The 22,713-nt window shown below is 39.8% G+C and overlaps 1 long non-coding RNA gene across 10 annotated transcripts in view; it reads left to right on the forward strand.

The window, feature by feature from the left end:
- Window positions 1–22,713, forward strand: part of LOC138118549 (uncharacterized) — a 308,809-nt gene that overhangs the window by 134,467 nt on the left and 151,629 nt on the right. For 5 of the 10 annotated variants that reach the window (XR_011155203.1, XR_011155196.1, XR_011155202.1 and 2 more), the window contains exon 5: window positions 13,454–13,634. This is a non-coding gene — a long non-coding RNA (uncharacterized lncRNA). Of the gene's footprint in view, window positions 1–13,453; window positions 13,639–22,713 lie in introns of all 10 variants that reach the window. The other 5 variants (XR_011155197.1, XR_011155194.1, XR_011155204.1 and 2 more) reach the window with 1 other exon arrangement.

The following is a 22,713-nucleotide window of genomic DNA, read 5'->3' on the forward strand; positions in this document are numbered from 1 at the left end:
TGAGTGAGATCAAAGGGTAAGGTGCTTTTCTGTTAGCAAATAGGGTTATTCACACTCAAATGTATCAGTTGCTCATCGCTCTGCATGTAGTCAAGGTGCATTGGTTAATTCTACATGGGAAAATTGCCCTGGAAAACCAAATACTTACCGTAGCCTCAGCTGCTTCCTGCAAAACGAACACTGCACAGCATTAGTCAGAATTTAAAACCAAAGGCTGATATCTCTTGCAACAGAAGTTTCTTTTTGAGTTAAACAATGATGAAGAGATTAATGGAGCTCTGTAGGAAGATGATTTTTGATGGAGATGAAATTCTGTCTGTGCAATTTCAGATGATTGATTTTTGTTGATTAGGTACCCATCAAAGTGCAGTCAGCAGTGCCCAGGATATGATCACAGTACGCTGAAGAAAGGGGCAACTCATTAAATGAAGAGAATCACCCTGCCACCCCATCACACCCCCACCCCCATATTCTCTATTTCTGCTTCAGGAATTCAGGCCTCACAAGGCTTCTGTGCTCTTTGGAAAAGGGTACAGGATATATCAGATTGCAGTAAGAGAGAGTCCTTGATATGCAAAATGAGCCATGCAGAGATTTCTCTTCATTTATTTTATTTATTTTTTAAAGTTTTGAACAAGGATAAATTATCCTCTGAATATTCCCTACTTTGAGTAGAAGCAGTTCAGTATAATCGGAAGAGCAGCCTTCAATTTGGCTATTCCCAGAGTAGGAATATGCTGCTAAATCATCTCTGTTATCAGTGGAGCTCTAAAAACAAGGCTATTGACCATGAGATGAATTTTGTCACAAGCTTGATGTAGGAGTCAGTTTTGACATTGCTCTAAATGTTCTCTTCTCAAAGAAAAGCTCTACTGAGAGCAGATGTATAAAAGTTAAGCGGGAGATTTTAGATTACATAAATGAGAATGAGGCATCTGATTTGCCCAGGTTTCCACTGAGAGTTGAGCATTCCACTGTCCTTCATGTCTTTGAAAAATCTCTTCCTAAACCACCATCTTACAAAATGTGGTAGGAATTTAGTAACAGGGTAAGTCGGATTACATCTATACAGGTTTCTTGATTTCTATATCACAATGCATGTTCATAACTCTTCCAAAGGGCTCAGACGTTTTAATGTCACTTATCCTATGCTCTGTGAATCCTTGCTGTCACCTGTCCCATAAAAAGAATGCATTTTATTTCATTTGAGCATGTTTTGGTGGCCTCAGAGTAATTTATTGGAAGACATCTTAGCATGTCCCTTTATGCTGATGGAAAATTTTGCCATTCACAGCAGCCAGGCCATCATGCACTGATGTTACTTCAAACCACTGGGAACTACCTTTGTGCAAGCTGTGAATTTGGCTTTGCCAACTTCATTTTGGATTCATATTTTAGAAGTGTAACTCATAACAAAAGTGAAAGCTTATGTCGACTCAGCACTACTGCTGTGTATTGGGGGATTAGAGAATTTATTACATAAATGAATTTGTGTGAATATTTAGGCTTCATTAGTTACTCATTGGTGTGGAACATAGTATGGGAACTTTGTAGTTACTGATTTTCTCAAGTTAAACTGCCAAACTGTTCGTGACTGATATTCCCATATTAAGTGTGTGCAGCTTTTAACACTTGACTTAACAAGTACCTTTAATTTCACTGAACATAAGTTATTGATCATGAGGCTTGTTGCCTGGAAGCTCCATTCCTGATTGTTAATTGAGCCATTGATTTTTTTTAACGTTATCATTAACAAAAGGGTGAATGCAGCGTTATAAAGTGGTCTGCTTAGAGCGGGGAGGGGAGGACTGTAGGAGACCAAAGAAAATACATGGGGTTTCTAAACTTATCACAGCTGAAATCAGCTCAAAATCTCCTGTTGAATGAAGGAAGAATTTTGATGAATATGGATTTGATTTGGCAAAGTAAAGTTAAAAGGAAAGTTGAGCAGATTTCGGGGATGCCAGACCAGAGCAGGTGTTTGGTACACGTTCTGGGTGTTAGCGTGCTTAGCATGATGTTAAACCCAGCCCAACCCAACAGGCCTTGCTGAGAAAAAGCTCATCTCTGTAAGCTCAGGCTTGGCACCACAATCCCACAGCCAAATAGCTCCTGCTTAGAGGTGGCTTGTGGCCAGCTGACTTGCAGCACAGGCACAGGGAGCTGTGTCTGCCTGCAAAGGGCTGAGCCGAGGGCAGTGGAGCCACAGGGACTCACACCAGCCTTTGCTGGGTCTGTGTCTGCTTTGTCACACTCCCCATGCACAGCACAGGGACACCCAGCACACACCTGGCTGGGGAATGAAAGGCAATGTCTCAGTGATACAACCTGTGGGTGTGAAGGCTTAGTGGGGATAAGCTCAGGGTTTCAGGTGAATAGCCATGCTGCTGGGAGATGGGGACCAGTGTAATATATATATATATATATATATATATATATATATATATATATATACACACATATGTATCATATATATGTGCCTGGTTTTACAGCTATGACCTGTAACTGCATTTTGTACAGTTGTGGCAGTCAGTGGTATGCAGCAGGTATGCTCTTAATTAGAACTGCTTCATTGTCTTGGAACTATGATTACTTTCCATGGGGTCATCTCAAGCACCTACAGGCACCAGAGAAAGTACCTCGGTTCACTAAAAGCCTTTTGCTTGTGTTCTGTCATGCACAGCTTCTATGATTTTTAAAACAGAACAGTAACAATGTTTCTGTCCCAAAGGCATGTGATGGAATTAATCTTCCCCTTTTCCTATGGACATTGTTTTTAGGAGCACACACCACGTTATTCAGAGAGCAGACTGTTTCCTCTGAGCTGTCGTGCAGACTTACACGGTGATTTTTAATTAGCACGACTAGTAGCTAGAGTCTAGATAGTCTTGAAAAATTCATTATTGCTGTCCTTGTAGAATCACATCCAGAAAATAAAAACACCTATTAGAGGCTGCTGCAGAAGTGCTCATATTCATGAGCCCCCTGCAAAACACTGTTGCAGTTTGACAACTCTGGCAAGAAAGTATTCATGAGTTTACAAATTTGAAGGGTTCGAGTTCTTTGTAGTTCTCCAAACAGTTTCCAGAAACTATTTTATGACAGTTTTAAAAGACTTCAAAGTCTTTACTCTTGGGTATAGCAGCTTTCTCTGGAAGAGAGGAGTGTGGCAAGAGGTCTGAGCAGAGGTAGTAATGATTCAGGTGACATCAGCTCTCCTCATTTCCTGACCTTGTGTGCCTGACAGGTTTAGTGAGGGTGGAAACAATGCTGATTTCTGAAGACTGTCAAGTGCGAGCAGTTTTCTGCTGAGTTGTAGGAGGCTGGAGATCTATAAACCTTTTTAAGTGCTGGGAGGAACGAGAGGGCATTGTTTTCATTGCAGCTGGTCTTTGAGTTAGAAAGAGAATGGTAACTATTGAGGGACAGACCCCTGCAACAAGGCTAAGCCTTATTTATTAACTAGTAAAATTTCTTAAAAGGAGAGTGAGCAAGCAAAAATTTCTTAGCCCTGCTGCTGTGTGCAAATAAATAAGAATGCAGAAATTGTGACAATAACATAGCATGAAATTATATTTTTAAAGCAACACAAGTTCTTCCATTTTGAAAAATCAACAAAAATGTGAATAGCATTTCAAGACTACCCAAAACTAAAATACTTGCCACCAGAAAGCAGCAGCTCAAAACTGTGGTTAAAGGAGAACAGCAATGATTATCAGTTGCAATTTTTCAAAGCATTTTTTTGCCTAAGATGTTTCTGTACTGAATTGTTGATTCTATTCCTATTCCAATCAGCCATATTTTTTAAGGAGTTCAGAATGTATTTATTGAAATTAAAAGTCAGAGATGAAACTGGTGGGGTACCCAGCAGGCCCTGAATGGACTGAAATGTTACTGTGGGAGCTTAGTGCTCGTTAACCTGTATTTATTACCAGTATTTCAGGATAGTCTGTCAAACTAAATATCCTGAGCTCTACTGAAGATCTGGTTACTTTCTTTGTGCCTGAAAGGAAAGATGAAGATGTGAAATTATTCATGAACATTTTGTGGTCCTCCTCTACACAGGGCTCAGCCACTGGCTTTTAGAATGCTTGTCTTTAGAAACACCAACTGGGAGAAGACTGTGTAGTGCACTTCCATGGTATTAACTTAAATACTTTCTGAGATACCATTTGGATACTCACCTCCATGAAAAAATGCACGTGTCTGCCTGGGGATTTTTTTTGCAGATGAGCAGAGGCGCAAATGAGAAATTTTAGGGTAGCACTTAACAAAAAACATGTTTTGTTTCCAAAATACTCTTGGCTTCTGGGCAGGCTATACAGAGATCTCCTGTCTTATGAATGTTTTGGATCTATGATTAAACCTGACAATGAAAATAATCATAATGAATCTACATGAGAAGAAAACATAAAAATGTGCTGAACCCATTTTTTTTCCTCAAGGGAAGGATTTGGTGTCAACTATGTCATAATGAAACAACCAAATCCTTTTCTCTGACACAAAGGAGAAGAAAGCCACTGGCTTTGGGCTGGTTCTCCTCCCATCTTTTCCTGCCCCTGACATTAGAACTGTACCTTCCAGGCTTAGAGAGCGTCTTTTGCAGCCTCATGACAATGTTGTAAGCTGTAATTTTCCAGCTAAGGGTAAGTCACCCAGTGCACACATCAGTGTGAAGTGCTCTTTGAGGGAACAAATCCTTCATTAAACTACGATGGAAGCTTAATTTACAGTAATCCCATGGGACACGTCCTTGATCTTATCTCATGCATTAACTTCCAAGAAATTCAGGTCCCAAGACCCCTCTGAATAGTTAGTGTCTTCCCAAAGACTTGATAGGATTAGGTTGCAAGGGTTCTTTTTATACTGTGTTGGTTTTTCGCTCATATTTTTCCTGTACTCAACATGTGCATACTTTCAGATCCTGGCTGGACAAATCACCCAGTCTACAGCATTCACAGCTAGTTTCCTCCACCCTGTTGTGCTAAAAGTGATAAAAAAACCCTTAAAAACCAACTAGTCTCTCAACCCCTTTGATCTCTGTCCATCTAACATTATTAATTGAATCTGAGGTCCAATTTTGAGCAATCCAGTGAAAGACACTGGCACTTTGCTTCTCGTATTTGACCTGTCCAGCTAGAGAAATAACTTCCAAATGCTGTCAGTGAAGTGATTATGAGCAGCACACAGAATTTCCACCCACCAAAGGGATTTGTTTTTAAGCTTCTCTGAACTCCAGTATCTGGATGAGAGCTCTGGTGTTTAGAGTTAATGATGTCTTGGGTTAGCTCACACAGCTTGCAGCGCTCTAGGTACTGCGGTTTGATGACTGTCACTGTTGGTTGGGTCAAGAATAGCTGCCACAGACATAATCAGCATGTTTCCTCATTTTATCAGCCTGGTGCAAGAGGTAGTCATTTTTTCCAGGGGACAGAATTAATGGGTGAATGTGCTGTGGGGTTGGCACACGCTGCCTCCAGTTTAACAGCTGAATTAGAATCTTTTTAAACCCTTGGCACCAAGAAATGTGATTTCCCGATGCTTAGGGCTAATGCTGTGGTAAGTGCTGGGAAATCTTGACTGATAGTGCTAAGAGTTAACAGAGACAAAAAATAAAGCACAATAAATCTCACATGAGGTGTTTGGCTATGTATGAATTACATATGTGCATATATGCATTGGTCTGAAAGGTCTGAGCACACGCAGAGAGATTAATTATAGCTTAACCTGCACTTAAGAGGATCATCAAATCTAATATTTTTTCGCTCAATATTTCAGGATTGCTGCTGGTGGCCAAGCTTGGGGAAAAAAGATTTACAACCACTATGTGAGAAACTGTATCAAATAAATAATGGGGCCAAATTAAACACATTGATTAACTATCATTCACTATCCTGTAATCTCTTAATGACTAAGGTCTAATTTAAGACAGACTAGAATCAGGATTAAATTCTGAATTGCTGTTATTATTACATGTATTCATTAGGTTCTAGAGGAATTCAGGAGAGATTAAAAAGGCACCTGTGAATTAAGACCAGCAATTAATGGGAGAAGTTGAAGGACTTACCCCTATTAATGCTATTTTTCTTACTCAGGTAGCCTAACGAATGGAGGCATTAAACTTTACAGATTGTTTGTGCATTCATGGTTTTCATTGGTCTGCTTTATTGTCAGAAAATTTGTAGAGCACCTGGAAATATAATAATGGCCACAGTGTCACATTTACTAATTGCAATAGCTGAAAGCAATTAAAGAGCTTTTCAGGGCAGTTGAAAAGGATGAGATTTGGTCAGTTCTGCAGCAAGTCCAATGAGACAAAATGGAGGAAGAATGGGAGAGGAAGGGAGAAAAGCACTGTTTGTTTTAATTGACCTGTGAATGATGCTATTTTTATTTAACACTTCAGGTTTCAGACTGTTTAAGATGTGCCAAACCAATGGACATTTTCCACTGACAGCCTCAGAGAGAGACAGGTGGTTGCTCCAGTCCAGGTCATGCTCAAGAAATCACTTCAGTACATGTACAATTTTCTCTGGTCTCTAGAGTCCCTAGAATTAAGTTATTAAATTTATGTGTTTGTGTTTAGGAGTTACAATGAAAGAAAAATACTGCATATTTTTCTGGTGTACAGAAAAACTCTTAAGAGTTGAGTTTTAAGATCATTTAAGTCCATCTCTTGCTTAATAACCTTTTCTTAAATCTTTACATTCCTAGGTGTCTGATGCTTAATGCCTGCATGATCATCTTTAATACACAGGTAGCCTTGCAAAAAGGAGAATAAAATGATGCTGCTCTCTCAAATAGTTGATTCCATCTTTGCTAATGAAGCACTTGCTATCTCCAGTCCCTCCTCTTCTGCCATTTTTAAGGCAGCTTTCTGATGTTTTGCTTTCAGTAAAGAGGCCATTATTCCTGCAATCTATCATTATAAGGAGTGCTGCCTACTTCAGAGAACCTCTTGCAGCCTAACTGGAATCACTCGATGATTTGGATCATTAATATATTGCAAAATGACAATAAGAACTGAAGTGAGGGGGCAGGCAGACACAAAGTGCTGATGAAGATATATCTGCTCTGCTGTCAAAATTCCACATACAAATATAGGAGCCACCATTGGATTTTTTTATAGCTAGAAGGTGAAGCTTTAGCAGGCCTAAAGAGTATTGATTGTTAACCCTGTTGGTCTCAGTTTTAGAGTGTACTCAAAACCCTTAAATCTGCTTTTCCTGTAGCATTTTGTTTCTGGATTTTACTGAGAGATCTTTTAAAACATTCTGCTATTGATATGTTTGCCTTTCTTAAACTTTGTTGTTATGATGACACTGAAAAGGGATTATTTTTCTAAGTGGTTTTTTTTTTTTTGGCACATGATTTGTCTGAGTTCTGCTTCTTTTCCTAAAATAATAAAAAAAAAAAGGACACTAAGCTTGTTCTTAATTAGATTTCATTATATCAATGATTTTTTTAAAGGATTCAAGCTTAGGAAGAGCAGTTGTTCATCTTCTCATCTGCAGCAGCAGCACTAATCTTGTACACATTTGCATGCACACAGGACAATAAAAAGTGACATGATGTAACATTTCAGTGAAGAATTGTAGGCACTGCAGCCAAATCCTGTCATTTAAGACTTTCTGTGAGGAGTGATTTATTCTCAATTTGCCAGTGTGGGCTTTTTTGAGAGAGAGAGAGAGATTGTGTGGGTGTTGGGAATTATGCCTACGCTGTTTAAGCTTTACTAGTGACTTTGGGTGTCTCTGCCTTCAGGTACCTAACTTGACATTCCAGAGAGGCTCAGTTCTTGGCATGCACATATTCAGCTTGTTTAGAAAAACTCTTCCTCCAGCAGAACCCCCCAAATCATTGGGTTTGACTCTCTGTTAATTTCTGTTCTGAAGCTGCCAATGATGATGGCTAGAAGGGACAGTGCTTCAGATACCATGCTCTGATCTAGCAAAAAACTTTTAGAAGTTAACATTTGCTTCATCTGTAGAGATTTTTAATTGTCAGAAATGTTCTTTTGCTGCTAGAATAGGAGCTAGGACAGAGCCTGATGGGACAAATCACTTGATTTTTCACATTATTAGTCTTCTGGAGGCACATATCAATTGCTTAGAGCTGTTTCTTCCTTTTTAGAGGAAACTTTCTAATCTTATTAATGATAATGGGTTTTTTTGCCAACAGCATGATATTCTGTATTGTTCAGTTTAATAATCAGTATGAAACTTATTAACTGCATGAGATACAGTGTCAGAAATCTGGGTAAAATCTTTGGCACTTGGAAATATTAACTGACTTGTTTTCAGTGCTGCAATCTCCCACAGTTAACATTCTGGCAATTACTAAGATACAAGCTCCTAAAGATAAGCTTTCTGTTTTGTGCTGTGCCTGTGCTTTATCCTGTAGCCAAAATCCAACATAAGCCTTTTTGGAAGCTGTGACAGCTTGGGAGAGTTTAATCTAATTTATTTTCTTGTGATTGTGAACACTGGGGTCCCTCCTGGTTCTATCTGAATTTAGCAATGACTAAATCAACAGAGCACCTCTTCTCGAGCGGTGTTGATTTGGGGGGAAGCAAATTGATTTTCCCAGCCAAGGTTGTCATCTCAATCGTGTGTTGAGGCTCTTATGGTATATTTTGAGTGCCATCTCACTTTTAGCTAGCAACAATGTGGAATTAAGCTGCTTTTATCCACTGTTTCTGGTTAGAGTCAGTTTTCCTTCCCTTGCATGTCTCAGTTTCCATGCTCGTCTCAGTTGCTCAATTTTGCTGATGAAAGTTTGAAACTTTGCCTTCACAAGGGGTCAGCAAATCTTGCAATTTGTCACTTCTAGACACCAGATTCTATAGCAAATCTCTCATTACATTTTCCTTGTGTGTATCAAAGGTTGAGGTCATATGGCCCCAGGTTGTCTCATCTCTGAGGGGAAAGCTGGCATTGGACTATTTGATTGCTCCACCACAGCTGTGAATTTGAAGAAGTCAATCTTCTGGTTTTCACTTCCCCCAGGACAAATTTCCTCCTCTACACAATTTAATAGTGATTGGCTGTTTTAATAGCTTTTGAATAAGTTTGTTCTTAAACGTGTCTCCCTGCTTTCTCCTCCATGCCCAGTATGGAGTTTGCACTCTGGATCACCGCTTGATGCTTTCCATGCCCTTTTCTCCCTCTAACATCTTTTAGTATAGAAGTCAGTAATTAGGGAATGTCATTTACACTTCCCACTTTTCATGGTGCCATGGAAAGGATTGATGCTTATCGTGGTGCTGAGAAGTTTCCTCATGACTTTCCTTTAACTGTCCTGCTGTCTGCCGAGACCTGGATCTCTCTGTAATTCCTTTCCCAACATTTTTCTGGTAGGAATACCATCTGCAATCTCTCCATGACAAGTTTCCTTCTCGTCCTTCCTGTAGACTTCCACGTTTTGGAGCTTGTTGCTTTAGATTTCTTTACTTTTCAGAAACTGGGCAGTGAAGATGAAGACTTTCTACATCCATGTAGCCGTTTCCCTGTTTACTAATGCTTTATGCAAACAGTATTTCAGTGGAAGGTTATAGCTAGCACTATTTCATATGCTCTTAATGTCTTTGGCTGAAGTAGGTGAGATTTTAGCAAGTGAAATCACCCCATTCTTCTTTCTAATGCAAAGCATTTTAATTCATTTTGTCTTCTTGAAGGACTATGCCCTTAGTGTTTAATGAAAAGCACACATATGAATCAGAATTCCTAAATATCCTTGATGCAAGCAACAGTGCTGACAAAATATTGATTTGTAAGAGAAAATAAGAAATATAGTTCTGACTTGTGTGACAATACCATGCTTGTCTTCTGTTTTAGGCTGGCATTGCTCAGAACCTCCATGCCCAGTCTGGCAGGGGCTGGGTACATCAGGGAGGCTTGTGTGCTCACAGAGCAGTGGAATTTGCAGTCAGAGACACTTTCATCCCCTGGGAAAAGCAGGCTGTAGTGAAGGAGGAGAAAGGCTCAGCTACAAGTCACCAGTGCAAATGCACAAAGAAATTGGTGCTTCTAATGGGCATGGCTTACCAAAGGATTGGGACACTTTGTTACAAAATAATTAGCAAATACTTTGATCTGGAGAATCTCTTGTGCTTTTCAGTGTACCCTGGCTTGCAGCAATTTCCTTCCCTTTAAGAATGAATTCCCAGTTTACAGGTTAGTGGTTCTTACTAAGGAACCTGGTGTAGTTTGTCATCTTTGCAAAATATATCCTGCAGCTCCTCATATGGGCTCTCTCTGTGCTTCCCTGAATGTGTGCTCTTGATGCAAGCAGTGCCTTAGGAACAGTGCAATCAGCTGAAGGGAACAAAATGTGGAGAGAGGAGGAGGCACCCTTAACAGAGAGCAGCATGAGCTGTTCTCGACTGGGGCATTGAGCTCTAAGACACAACAATGGGCTGCAAATGCCCCTGTGGCTGGAGAAGCGGGCAAGTGGCCAGAGGCTGCTGGCAGAGGGAGGCACTGCACCACTGCTGCTGGCATGGGGAAACTCAGGCTCACAATCAGAAAGACATTTTGGTGAGAGTTCAGGCATCAGAGCAAAGGAGCAGACACTTTGAGTGGGACGATTCCCCTCATCATCACCGCTAGAGCTTGAAACAGGAGGGTGTGTCAGAGCCCGCAGCTGGAGCTGCTCCTGCCTGGCTGTGCTGTTCTGACAACAAAGGTCTGGGAAATTGAGGTCGCTCCTGAGGACCAGGTTCTGTGGGTCCAAAAGTTCCTTCAGCAGCCAAAGAAAGGTTTCATCAGCCTCACCATCCTGATTAGGGGGTCAGTAAGGGACACCAAACCCAAGATCACCCTCGGTGCTGACCCCACTGGTCTTGATCCAAAGGCACTTAATAGCCCTCTTGTGGTCGCAGCTCACCTCCATACATTCGGATTTTTCTGTTACATAAAATGCAACTTCACCTCTTCTTCTTCACTTCCTGTGTTCACAAAGGAGTTTGTAGCCATCTATTGTGGCCTTCCAGTCTCTCAAGTTTTCCCAACAAGTTCCTGAGATCCCTATGATCAACACATATCTCAGAGCAGGCGTGGAGCTCCAGCCTCCCCTGTTGGAGCACTGCCATTGATACACCTGGGGCTCTTGACTTTGAAGAGGGTACAAAGAAAACATGAACAAAAGGTACAAAACATCACAAATAACGAAAGCCTCAGTGGCCTGCTGAGGCACTGGGTGCTGATCTTTCTCATTCTTTTGTAATTGTAATGCAAGGAATCAATTTCTATCCATAAATTTTTCACAGTCTGTTCACAGTAGGGTATGGGAGGGACTGCAAGGATCCCCTCTGCCAATCCATACAGAGAACTTTCCCTGCTGCTATTGGCAGGCCTTACACCTGTGTTGGTTGGGGTGCCAAACAAAGGGTAACTCCCTTTGGCCTCGTAAACAGCGATACCTGAACTACTGACAGCTCCCATTTCCTTTGAAAATCCAGGCAGTGCAAGTGCTCCTGTGAAGTGTATTTGACTGTACAGGTTGCATAGTCTTTCTACCCTCATATTAAAAGGTAATAATAATTTAATAGTATTTTTAAAAGAAGTAAGTATGATATTTGTCACTATGCAGAGAGGCACACTATTTGTGTTTCTAATAGAAACCACTGGGAAAAGAGAGATTTGGGAAAAAAAAATCAGCCAGAGGGAATAGTTTGATGAAAGCTTTAAGTTCTAAGAGGTTTTTATTTCTTTGCTGCTTTGTAGTTCCTGTGGGTGAGTAAACCTGACAGTTCAAACTACATTTTCCTCAATATCTCAAAATTCATTCAGCTTCCCATGTTGCTAATTATTTTTCCACCCGAGAATCAGCTATTTTGTTTCAGGCTACAGCAAGAAAAAAAATCAGCTTTATTACCTGGGTCAAAAAAAAAAAAAAAAAGAGCAAGGAAAAAAAAGGACAAGTCTTCATCTTTGATAGCATGCAGCCTTTTGTAAATAAAAACATAAATTTCTCTGGGCTTTAGTGGTTATAGTAAGCTCTAAGCACATACAAGGTAGAAAAGGAGGTGAATCCTCTTCTTTCTCCTCTTAAATGAATAAGCTCTGTTTTTTTAAAAAGTATTAATTTCTGTAATTCTAAATATATAATACATTCAGGAGATTTTAATCAGCATAGAATCAGTAGGCTAGTGTGGAGAATTGTGAATACCATGAGCATTAATTTCACTTCTTTTTCAGAAAACCTCATCCAGGCATTAATTAAGTCTTTAATTAGGCATCCTATTAAATTTTGCTTTAGAAACATTAAAGGCCTGGCAAACATACTCTGTCAAATCAATGTGAGTCTTTACATTGATTTCCACAGGATCTGGACAGGTCGCAAAGGAGCTGAATAGATTTTTTTATGGGGTGACAAAAAATTAGAATCCAGTTGTTCAACCTACCCCAAACTTTCCTTTTCCTTTGAGTCTTTGATGGTCAGAGAACACACTGTGAGAAAAGCAGGGCTGAAGTAAAAATATGATGTCCAGAGTAGTAGCTTAATGGTTCAGCTTGTTTGGGCAAGTTCTGTTGTCATTAGGTAAGAAATTTAGATGGTAATTCACAACATGGATACAAATTCAAGTAGACATCACTGTATATTTTGGATTTTTGGCTTAATAGGAAAGGTGAAGGACCAGAACTGAGGTGGTCTAAGGACAGGCCTTCCTAAAGATAAAAGTAACAAGCAACTTGCTCACAGTAACTTGTGAAATTATTTATAGATATAATTTACAACCAACCTTCAGAAATGCAACCTTGCAATAATGAAATGGGATTATTCATAGAGCAAAAGTTTTACAGTAAGGTCAGAGCTGAAATATGGAAATAATTTATTCTGTGGTTTTACAAGGTCCTAGAGCACCTTAAAATATAAATTCACACTGCCTCACATGGGTATTGTGTGGAGCTGCTGCTTTCAAAGCCTTTTTCATAGAAGTTTTTCCTGGTCCTGTGAAGAAATGGATGCTGTGAGAGCTGGGCATGGGGGTGGTTGCTATCACTCATGAGGGTTATGCTCAGGATTTTCAGACCCCTAAAACACATCCATGCACTGCTGCTCTTAGCAAAGCCTTGTGATTATTGTCTCATAAAGCTTAAGGTCTGGGCTAATAAAGATTTTTATGAGAACTTTCAAAAATCTGTGGAAGTTAGGCCAGTTTCTGAGGGATGTTTTGTACCTCCCATTCCTTTTATCAATGAGAAGAGCTGATGGTTAATTAGAGGGAAAAACAATCATGGCAGAATTTTTTGTCATCTATATCTACCATACTGGTTTTCCTTTCACCTATACTCTCAAAAGCCTATTTATATAGTCTCAAAATAATCCTATAATGTATCTTAGGAATGGGTTTAATGTCCTTCTCTGCTTCATTAGATAAATTACATAGTTTTGGAAAATATGTAACTACATTAGGAAATATAAACTTTTTTTTAAATTTTGTTTTCAGAGGGTAGAATGGCATTTTAAAGTCAATTATGCAAAGGTGTAACAACTTGTCCACAACATGAAGCTTCTGAGATGTGGATCATAGAAGTGACAGCAGAAATTCATCTCTGATTCATCACTGAATTGTTTGATGCACCAAATATCCAGCGTCAATCAAAATAAAGAAGTTAGCTTCATAAAATGTAGGTAAGACAGTTAATTTACTGAATTCTTTTTGTCATTTGAGAGTAAGAGAAACTGAAAAATTCAGTCATGTTAAAGTTGAAAAAGATCTGGTTCTGCCATTTCATTTGCTGTAAAGGTAGGTGGTGGTTTTGCTTGTTTAAGTAGCTGTGATTTCTCATTACAATAAATGCTTGTAATGGGATCAAAAGTATCAGACAGTTGGCAACTTTGTCTTGTACCTTGTCCACTCTTGTCTCCAGGATTTCAGTGAATTCAGGCCAGGGGATGATCCAGTCACAGGGGTTTCAGTGGCCTGGCCTTGTTCAAATGAAACTGGCAGTTCTGATGCTCAGCTGTCTCTATCTTCTGTCCCCATTATCTGGCTTGGGAAATTATTATGATTGTGTAACTATCAAAACCCATAACTTTTATAAGTATTTTTCCATCTACATTAAGCAGTGAAAAGACAAGCAAGAGAAATTTTGACAAAGGAAATTTTACTCCTTATCAGTTTTTTCTTATTTTTCCTGAGCCTGGCCTGGGTTGAGGGACAGGCCAGGATATTTAGCATATCCTCAAGAACTTCCTTTGCTCAGATATTTAGCAACTTTCTGCAATTAAACAAATGTGTTTGCTTTTTCAAGCAGTTTAAACTGCACAGATAGAGCAGCCACAAGGAATTTAAATCCCAAAGTACATTAAAGGGAAGGGTGTCTGCAGTTTCTTGAGTGGGTCTGCATAGACTGCGAGGGATGAAATGACCAGTACAGTGAAACAGATCACTTGGAAATATCCAAACAAGGCTTTCTGACAAGATTCTGATGTAATAGATTATTAAGGGAATAGCTGCAGAAATAAGGGTTTATCTCCTTTTTCTACTTCCTGGAGGAAGATGAAAGGAGGGGAGAGAAGATCTAAAGCCAAATACTATAACTTTATTGACTTAATTGAAATTGCTGCCAAAATCACCTGATGGAAGCAAGACTTGAATCTGTCTCACAGTAACGGTTTCACTTCCATTGCATTAAAAATATAATAGGAAGTCATGACTTTTTCTTTTTTCAGAGAATTTATAAAGGAAAGCAGCTCTTTAGCTGCTTACACAGTGATTTAGATAGCTTTGCCATTGCACTGGGTCTCCTCAGATATTTGGCATGTTTAATGAATTTTTCAGACATTTCATTTCCTTTGTAAGTGCCAATTATCAATCTATGGTGATGAAGGATGGTTTAACGTGAACTGTCAAGGAAGTTTATAAAATTATCATGTCAACACTGTACTCTTCCAGCAGAGTTAGAGAGGGATTACAAGAAAATGATATTGTCATTTAATTAAACAGGGTGTACATTAATATTTCATTATTACTCCTTTCTTATTTTTCATCCTGACAAGTACTAGCTATCATTTTTTGGAGCCATCAGTTGTGCCTGGTGATGGACAAGTCCTTAGATGGCCTGAAAACTTCAGGCATTATGTTGGAGGGGGGGCCTGTGTGTGGTGGAATTCGTGATTTTTTTTCACCCTCCTCATGCTACTCTAGTGTGATACCAAACAAGGTTTCAGCCACAGTTGACTGTGTAAATATTTCAGATGTGATTTCCTGTTCTTGCCTCTTCAGCCATCAATGGAAGGAGTTCCCATACCTTAAACTAACATTTTTGGAGGTGCAGTCTCAAACTCTCTGTATGTTCAGGGTTCCAGTGTCCCAATGTGGACAGGCTCAGATTAACTCACTGGTGCTAATCCAAATTTCCACCACTACAGAAAAATTCCTTTGAACCTAGCTTTATAATTCAGATCAAGAAAATGAATGTGTCTTTCCAGTAGTGTTTAAAGATCTTTGGCAATGTTAATTAATGAGCATTCTGTTTTCCCTCTAGTAAAAATAGATTTGCCCTAGACTCTTTAGGAAGATTTTTGACCTCTCTTGTGGCTACCCTCAATTACTCTTTTTTATTTTGAGATTTGTGTCAAAATAAATCCTGTTCTCTTTAGGATAGTTAAAGGCTGGTGGAAGTTCCCTATGTGATGGTTCTGTTACTTTTCAGAAGCTAACTAAATAATCACTGCCCATGATTTTGCTTTTTTAAGTAATCTCAAGCCTGCAAGTGCCTTACTTAAATTTAGAGCTTGGCAGATTTTGTCTCTGTCAAATTCTGGTCATTGTGAAAATGGTTTTTTTGCAATGTGTCTCTCGCTTTCGCTGAGGAGGTGTAGATATCCTCCTAACGTTCTGAAAAGGAGTTGTAAAATTCTCCTGTGGTAAAAACAAACAGTCCAGAATGGCCACAGTGGTGAAAACTAGAAAGCTGTTCAAAGACAGTCAGTGACAGCCCCTCCTTTAAGACCTTTTAAACTAACACTCAGTCAATACAGAAGTGTACACAGCTCAAGGAGGGTTTGATGTGATTCAGAATAAACCAGCATGGCAAAGATGGGAAGTGGCTCATGAAAGTGTTGTCAAGCACTGGAACAGCCTGCCTGGAGCATTGGTGGAGTCACCATCCCTGGAGGGATTTAAAAGATGTGTAGATGTGGCAATTGGAACGTGGATTAGTGGTGGACTTGGCAGTGCTGGGTTAAAGGTTAGACTTGATGGTCTTGGAGCTTTTTTCCAACCTAAATGATTCTACGTTGAGCATTTATTTGCTGGATCCTTGAAGGATTGAACACTGAGTCAGGCTTTGGCTCTGGACAAGATACTGAAGCAGACAGAGCTTTGAGTACTCTTAAAGTTTTCCTTTCTTAGGAGATGCAGATTGCTCAGTTGAAGAATGTCCCTCCTTTCTTGAAAGAAAAGAATTTGATTGGAGGCTGTAAATGCTTGGCACCTCTATAAATTAGACCATGTGCATCTCTTCAGTGCCAGAGAGGGGTGTACATACCAGCTCCCCTTATTTAAAAGGCCGTTTACATTTGGCATAATCTGGCCTTCAAATTTTAATTAATTTTACACTGGAGATTCTGTAATGTTATGCAAGCAAGAAGAAAGTGATCTGTTCTTGCTACATACCTAATATATGTATCATTACAGGTACCTAGCAAAAATTAGTAGAATGATTAGAGTCATAGGATAATTTGGGTTGGAAGGAACCTCAGGAGGTCAGCTAGTGCAACCTTCTGCTTCAAGCAGGGTCAGTTATCAAATTAACGTGCTTCCACATATTTTGTGGGGTTTATGGTTCCCAGCGGATCACAGGTTAATTCCAGCAAAGTGATAATCTCACCAAGTATCAGTCATTTCTATAGAAACCCAGCTATTATCACTTTTATATGCTTTTAATTCATGGGTTAACTATGGGAGCTCAGTAATGTATAGTGACAATTCTGTAGTCCTTTAAAATGCTACACTTATTATTATACTACCTTCCAACTTTCCTCAAAGTTCCAACAAGTGCTAGAAATACTATTGTTATGATAAGTTATGGATCCCCAATGGAGGCATTTAATTTCATGGTATGTTAAAGGCTATAACAGCCTATTAAAACAGGGGTGGAAAATCTTGCTAAAAAAAAAAAAAATTAAATGCTTAGTGGCACTTCTCCAAGAGAGACATTTTTCAAAACCTAAATCTTACAGACAGGATTTTTTTGAAGTAATACATTCTTCAAGGGCTAACAATGAGAATGGTGTGGCCATCCTTCTCAGCAAACACTGGCTACCATTTGTAATTTGAAAGAGCTATCAGTGGCAGCAGGAGAGAGACTAAGCTAATACTGAAGTATGCATATGATTTTCCTTTCATTATTCTTACTGAAATAGCCAAGGAATTAGGACAATTAACAATTCTGCACATGTGTGTGATTATAATATCAGTGCACAAACCTGTGAAAGCTTGCTCAGTGCTTAAATTTGTTCACATAAATAGTCCCCTTGGCTTAAAAGCAAGGATAAGGCCCCAGCGTTTGTGCTGGCCTTCTGGAAGTTTTCAAAATGCAGTTATCCCTGTGTGAACCTTGAACAGCACTTATAGGCTTGACTGAGAATCTGAAAATGCATCCCCATGCCAATAGAAGTGGCAGAGCACAGCTGCTTGCTTTTCAGCTCCAAAACCTTTGGGTTTTGTTTGCAGCTGTCTGTCATAAGTACTTGCTTTGGAGAATGTAAATAACCAAAGATTAAAGGTGATTTTTGTATAAGGGGGAATAAGTAAATAGATGAAACCTTTCCTAAACTCACTGCTCTGTTTAGTTGTCCGAGCCCCTGTTTCAGTGCCACTTGTAGCCAACCAGGACCTTTCCATTGGCTTTAGCAGAACCTGTGCTGATCCCTGGAGCTGTAGCTCCAAGTGCAAATGAAGACTCCTACAGAACTCACAGAGCTGAAGGATTCAGGAATTTGGAATAGGATTAAATATTAATTTCTGCCTGGTTGGTACCACCAGGGACTTAGTCACAAAAGGCATTAAAGAACAGGTTAAAATAAAAAAATAAACCCACAGCCTAAAGGTCACTGAAGTCATTCACTCTCCCTTCCCCAGGAGTGCAATTCCATTGTCCTTTATTACTAATATATCACAATATCACTGAATATGGCCTGAACATTTCACAGTCTGCAGCAATATACAATCCACAACTGAAAAACGTCAGATAAAATTACAAACTGATGAAGAGGGGAGCTGGAGAAAGCAGAGAGGTGAAATTCACGGCTGTCAATCACATGAAGTCGTCACCTCAGTAGTTTTTTGACAACCCCATGATGTCTTGGGAGTACTACAGAAGGAAACAACAGTTAGCACTGGCTTGGGGAGTTAAGGAGAGCTGTAGAGCAGATTCTTTCCAAGGTAGTTGCTTGGAAAGGTGTGAGGAAATTCAAAAGATGGGGGTGTGGCAGCCAGCAGAAAATATTGACATAAAGTGAAAAGAAAATCTTTGGTCAGCATAATTCCATGGTAATAGTAAGGGCCTGGATTATGAGGGCAAGCAGCCTCAATTTGGAACAACTCAGAGAGCCAAAGTTTCAGTAGTTCAGGTGGGAAATAATTTGCTGCTTTATCATTGAAGGAGCTGTACGTACAGAGGGAATGTGGGGCTATGAATTGGAGACAGAATGATTTAGTACAGCAGGATTCTTTTGAGAATATAATGAGCTTCTGCCCCTAAATTAAAACTTTTCTTTAAAGATTTTGAATCCAAAAATAACTATCAGGGGAGTTTCACAGAAGCATTAATTACTTTCATTCCCAAATCTGACGGTGATCCAAATTCATGTTCCAACTACCTTCCTTTTTCCCTTATAAATTAAGGTTGCAGAGCTAAGTTATTGACTTCAAGGACTGCAAAGGCAATTTTCTACATCATATCTCATTCCCAAGTTGAATGTTATACGTAGATTATGCACAAACAATACTGAAAACCTTTATAGCAATATCCCTTGAGCCAGAAAACTCTTTGTCTACTAAACAGAATTTCCTAATGACAATGTGAAAGCGTGTGACAGCCTACAGTGGGATTGTCTTTTCCCTAACCCTCCAGTGCTCTCTCCTTGGTCCATATTTGATACAAGTATTTTTCTCCTCTTTTATAAGCCCCCAAATACTATGATTTTGTGAGTGATATTTCTTTGTGGTCCTTAATTATCCTCTTTCTATCGGCTTTGAAAAGTGTATTTTGCTTAAAAATATAGAGAGATTCATACAAGACATAGAGGTGTCCTTCAGATGGATCTCCTGTTTCAGTTATTGCTAGCTTGGATTGGTTTTTTTGTTGGGTTGGGAAAATGTTGGTTACCTGTGGGGATTTTGTTCAAGTAACACTAGGAACTGATATTCCATAATTCAAGAGAGATTCTGCATCTGTCTTACCCACGTGCTGTTTAACCCAGATACTGTTGGAAATAACAGTATTTTTCTCAGACCAAGATAACACCTGGGGACAGCTGAAGTTTCTTTCTCCTTGTGTAAGATTTAAAAACTCCCATGCTTATCTGTGTCCTAAAATTTCAGTACAGAGGTCCATCCACCTTCTACATGTTTCTTTGACATGCTAAATTCCTCTTTAAATACCCCTCTCAGTTCAAGGGTAGGGACAAGGAAGCCACACAGAGCAACTATGAGATGCTAAGGGTGGGACCCAGGAATACAATCTTATTTTTTTTCTGTGTTTAAATAATGAAGGAGAATCTTCCTGCTTTTTTCTGACACTTCTGGACTGGTGTGATGGTTGCAGGTCACCTGAGCACTACGCTGAGGCCTCCACCTGAGCTGGCCATGTGCGTCCTCTGTCACTGAGTCTGCTTTAAAGCAGTATCTGAATGAAATATGCTGTATGAGCAACCTTTATCTTCCTTTTTTTTTTTTTTTTTAATTTAATTGCATCTACTCCCTTTCTTTTGTTAGATTTTGGCACTGTACAAATATAATTGAAATATCACAGACCTAAAAGTCCTGTGAGCAGACAGCAGCAGTTTCTTGGCACAGCTCAGTTTCGCACAGCCCCGGCTGGGCTGTTTTTGCAGGCATAGGGCTGAGGAATAAATGCCTTTCTAGAAACTAAAGTTTGGATTTATCTGGACTTTGGGTGAGCACAGACATCAAAAGCAAGTGTTGTTGGCTGCTGTTTGTGATATGGGGGTTTTAAGCTGTTTCCCTGCAGTCATCAGCTCCTCCATCTACACAGTCAGAGAGGGTCCTTGGTTTTCTGCTTCCTCTGTGTCAGCAGCAGGGAACAGACTCTGGATGTTGTCATTCATCTGAATGATGCTGGAACAAAAGTCAAATTCAACAGATTCCACACACACCCACCCCCCTCAGACTGCTGGTGCTCTCTGAGAGCTGTATCCCTGTTTCCCTGTAAATACAGCAGCACAAGAGTCAATGCCACTGGTGGCCTCCTGGCACAACACCATTCTCCCAAAAATGTATGCCTGAAAAACAAGGTGCTGAACAAAAATCCTCTCACTCTACACCAGTCACATTTTGAAACTTCCAAGGATATTTTGCAGTCCAGAAGCATTTAAATCCTACTTCAGTAACTAACTTCCATTGAAATAACTGGATCATGGATTAAGTGGAAAATGTGGCTTGTATTTTTAAGTAGATATTTTTTAGGTGATGCAATGAAGTTAAGGATGTGATAGGAAACATAACTTGTACCCTTTCTGCTTGGTTTTGTATTTGGTTTGGTTCACTTAAATACTTAAGGTTTAAGATAAATGCGCACATTTCTCTGTAATTTGGGCCCACTCTGAAAGGTCCCAGAAACACCTGAATGGTGTAACAGTTCAGCACAGTAAAGCCAAGAGATGCACGTGAGCCACTTGACCTGAGGCCATCAAAACAAATGGAACTAGAAGAACGGCATCCTCCTTGTTTCAATACAAATTTTTTTCCCAGTGTTCTTGGTAAGGGAAGCTGCTAACAGCCTGTTTCCCAAATTGTGCATGAGCCTGAAAGCTCTTCTGGACTTTAAAATCTGACTTTACTTGTATTTTAACCAACTCATCAAACTTCCTGGCGTTTTTCTGCTTCGAAATGTATACGTGGGATGGCAGAGCTGCAGTTTTGTGCTGCAGTGTTGTACTTGTTTGGGAACCAATGAGAGGGGGAAATAACCCGGGATCTTTTGCAGGGAAATAGGGAAAGACTTGTTTACCAGATCTCACATTTCTGGCAAACAGCTGGCTGTAGTTTTAATAATGAGCTGCCCATAATTGGAATGTATTTAATCCAAGTTAACACACATGCAGTAAACTTGCTAATTGGGAATTTCTTTTTATAAGCACATTACTCTTGTTTTTTCAAGTAATGTTAACGTGCTGATACAGCAGAGAAAGTGCACCTCACTCCACGACTGCAGCGAGCAGGCCCCAGTGCATGGTAATTTTTGAAGAAAACATATGGTAAGAGTAATGGCTGAAGTCTGTAGACAGCTTGCCTAAATTACAGTGCATCCATTGAAACCAGGACACATGCTAAGCTGCTGAAAGCAAAGAGATGTCATTAAAAAATGATTCATATACCTTTGCTTTAATGAGTCCTCACACTTGAGGATTGCCAATTGCCTGATCAATAGCTTCACTGCAGCACAAGGCAAAATTCCTTCTACAAGTGAAATATTTCCATCACCGAAATCTGGAACTTCAGCATATACACTTTTGCCTTGAAGGAATTTGAAAGTAATAATTTATTTTTTTATATTTCTGAAACCTGCCTATATTTGAATCTAGTAAATAAACAATCATGCACTGCCATATGGAGCAATTTCATAACAGCACATGGTGAGGCTCTAATGAGTTTTACCATACTGTGCCTGACAGGTGAATTTTCAGCTTTGATTACAGGAGGCCAAAAATAATTCATCCAGGCCAATAAAGTTTGATTTAGGTAAGACTCGATTATTTTTGCTATCAGCCATTAAGAACTGTTCTATCCTCATTTTCATTTTCAGGCACATAGCCTGGCAACAAGCAATAATGGATATTTATTGGGCTATCAAATCCACAGAGACTTGTTTACTTATCCTAGTACTGCAATTGTCAATATTCTCTAGTCCACTGACTGCTATCTTTAAAAGATGTCATGTGTAGGAGTTGTTTTCAAGCTCAACTCTTAAACTTTAAAAAGGTACTTTGAAGTTATTATTAGCAGTGCAGTGCCTGGAGACCCCATTATGCCAGACAGGTACAAACAGAGCAAGAGACAGACCTGGCAGAGGAAATTTGGGGGCAGTTTTTGTGTCTTTTGAAGAGCCTGAGCATCTCCAGTGCACATGGGGGCTTCTCTGTGAGCTGAGGGCAGCCCAGGGCACATCCCAGTGCCGCAGGATCCATCAGGAAGCAGGATCAGTGCTGCCTTGCTCAGGGGGAACAGAGCTCAGCCTCCTGCAGCACAGCATATCTTGGAACAGACAAAAGCAACTCCCACAGAGGAAGGCTGAGAAACGTTGTGTTAAGCCCCTGCATAAGCTGCCAGTAGCTCAGATCTCACCCTCACCTCTGTAACTGAGTAATGGCCCTGGACCCTTGTTACACCCCAGATCCTTAACTAAAGGGGTTAATCTTGGGGTTCCCTTACTCTGTTTTAGCACAGAGAAATCCCCACCAGATATTCTCAAGAAGCGAAAAATCACACAAAAGTTTACTGGCAAAAATATGGAA

This window comes from Aphelocoma coerulescens, chromosome 14 (genome assembly GCF_041296385.1).
Source record: "Aphelocoma coerulescens isolate FSJ_1873_10779 chromosome 14, UR_Acoe_1.0, whole genome shotgun sequence".
Taxonomy (NCBI): domain Eukaryota; kingdom Metazoa; phylum Chordata; class Aves; order Passeriformes; family Corvidae; genus Aphelocoma; species Aphelocoma coerulescens.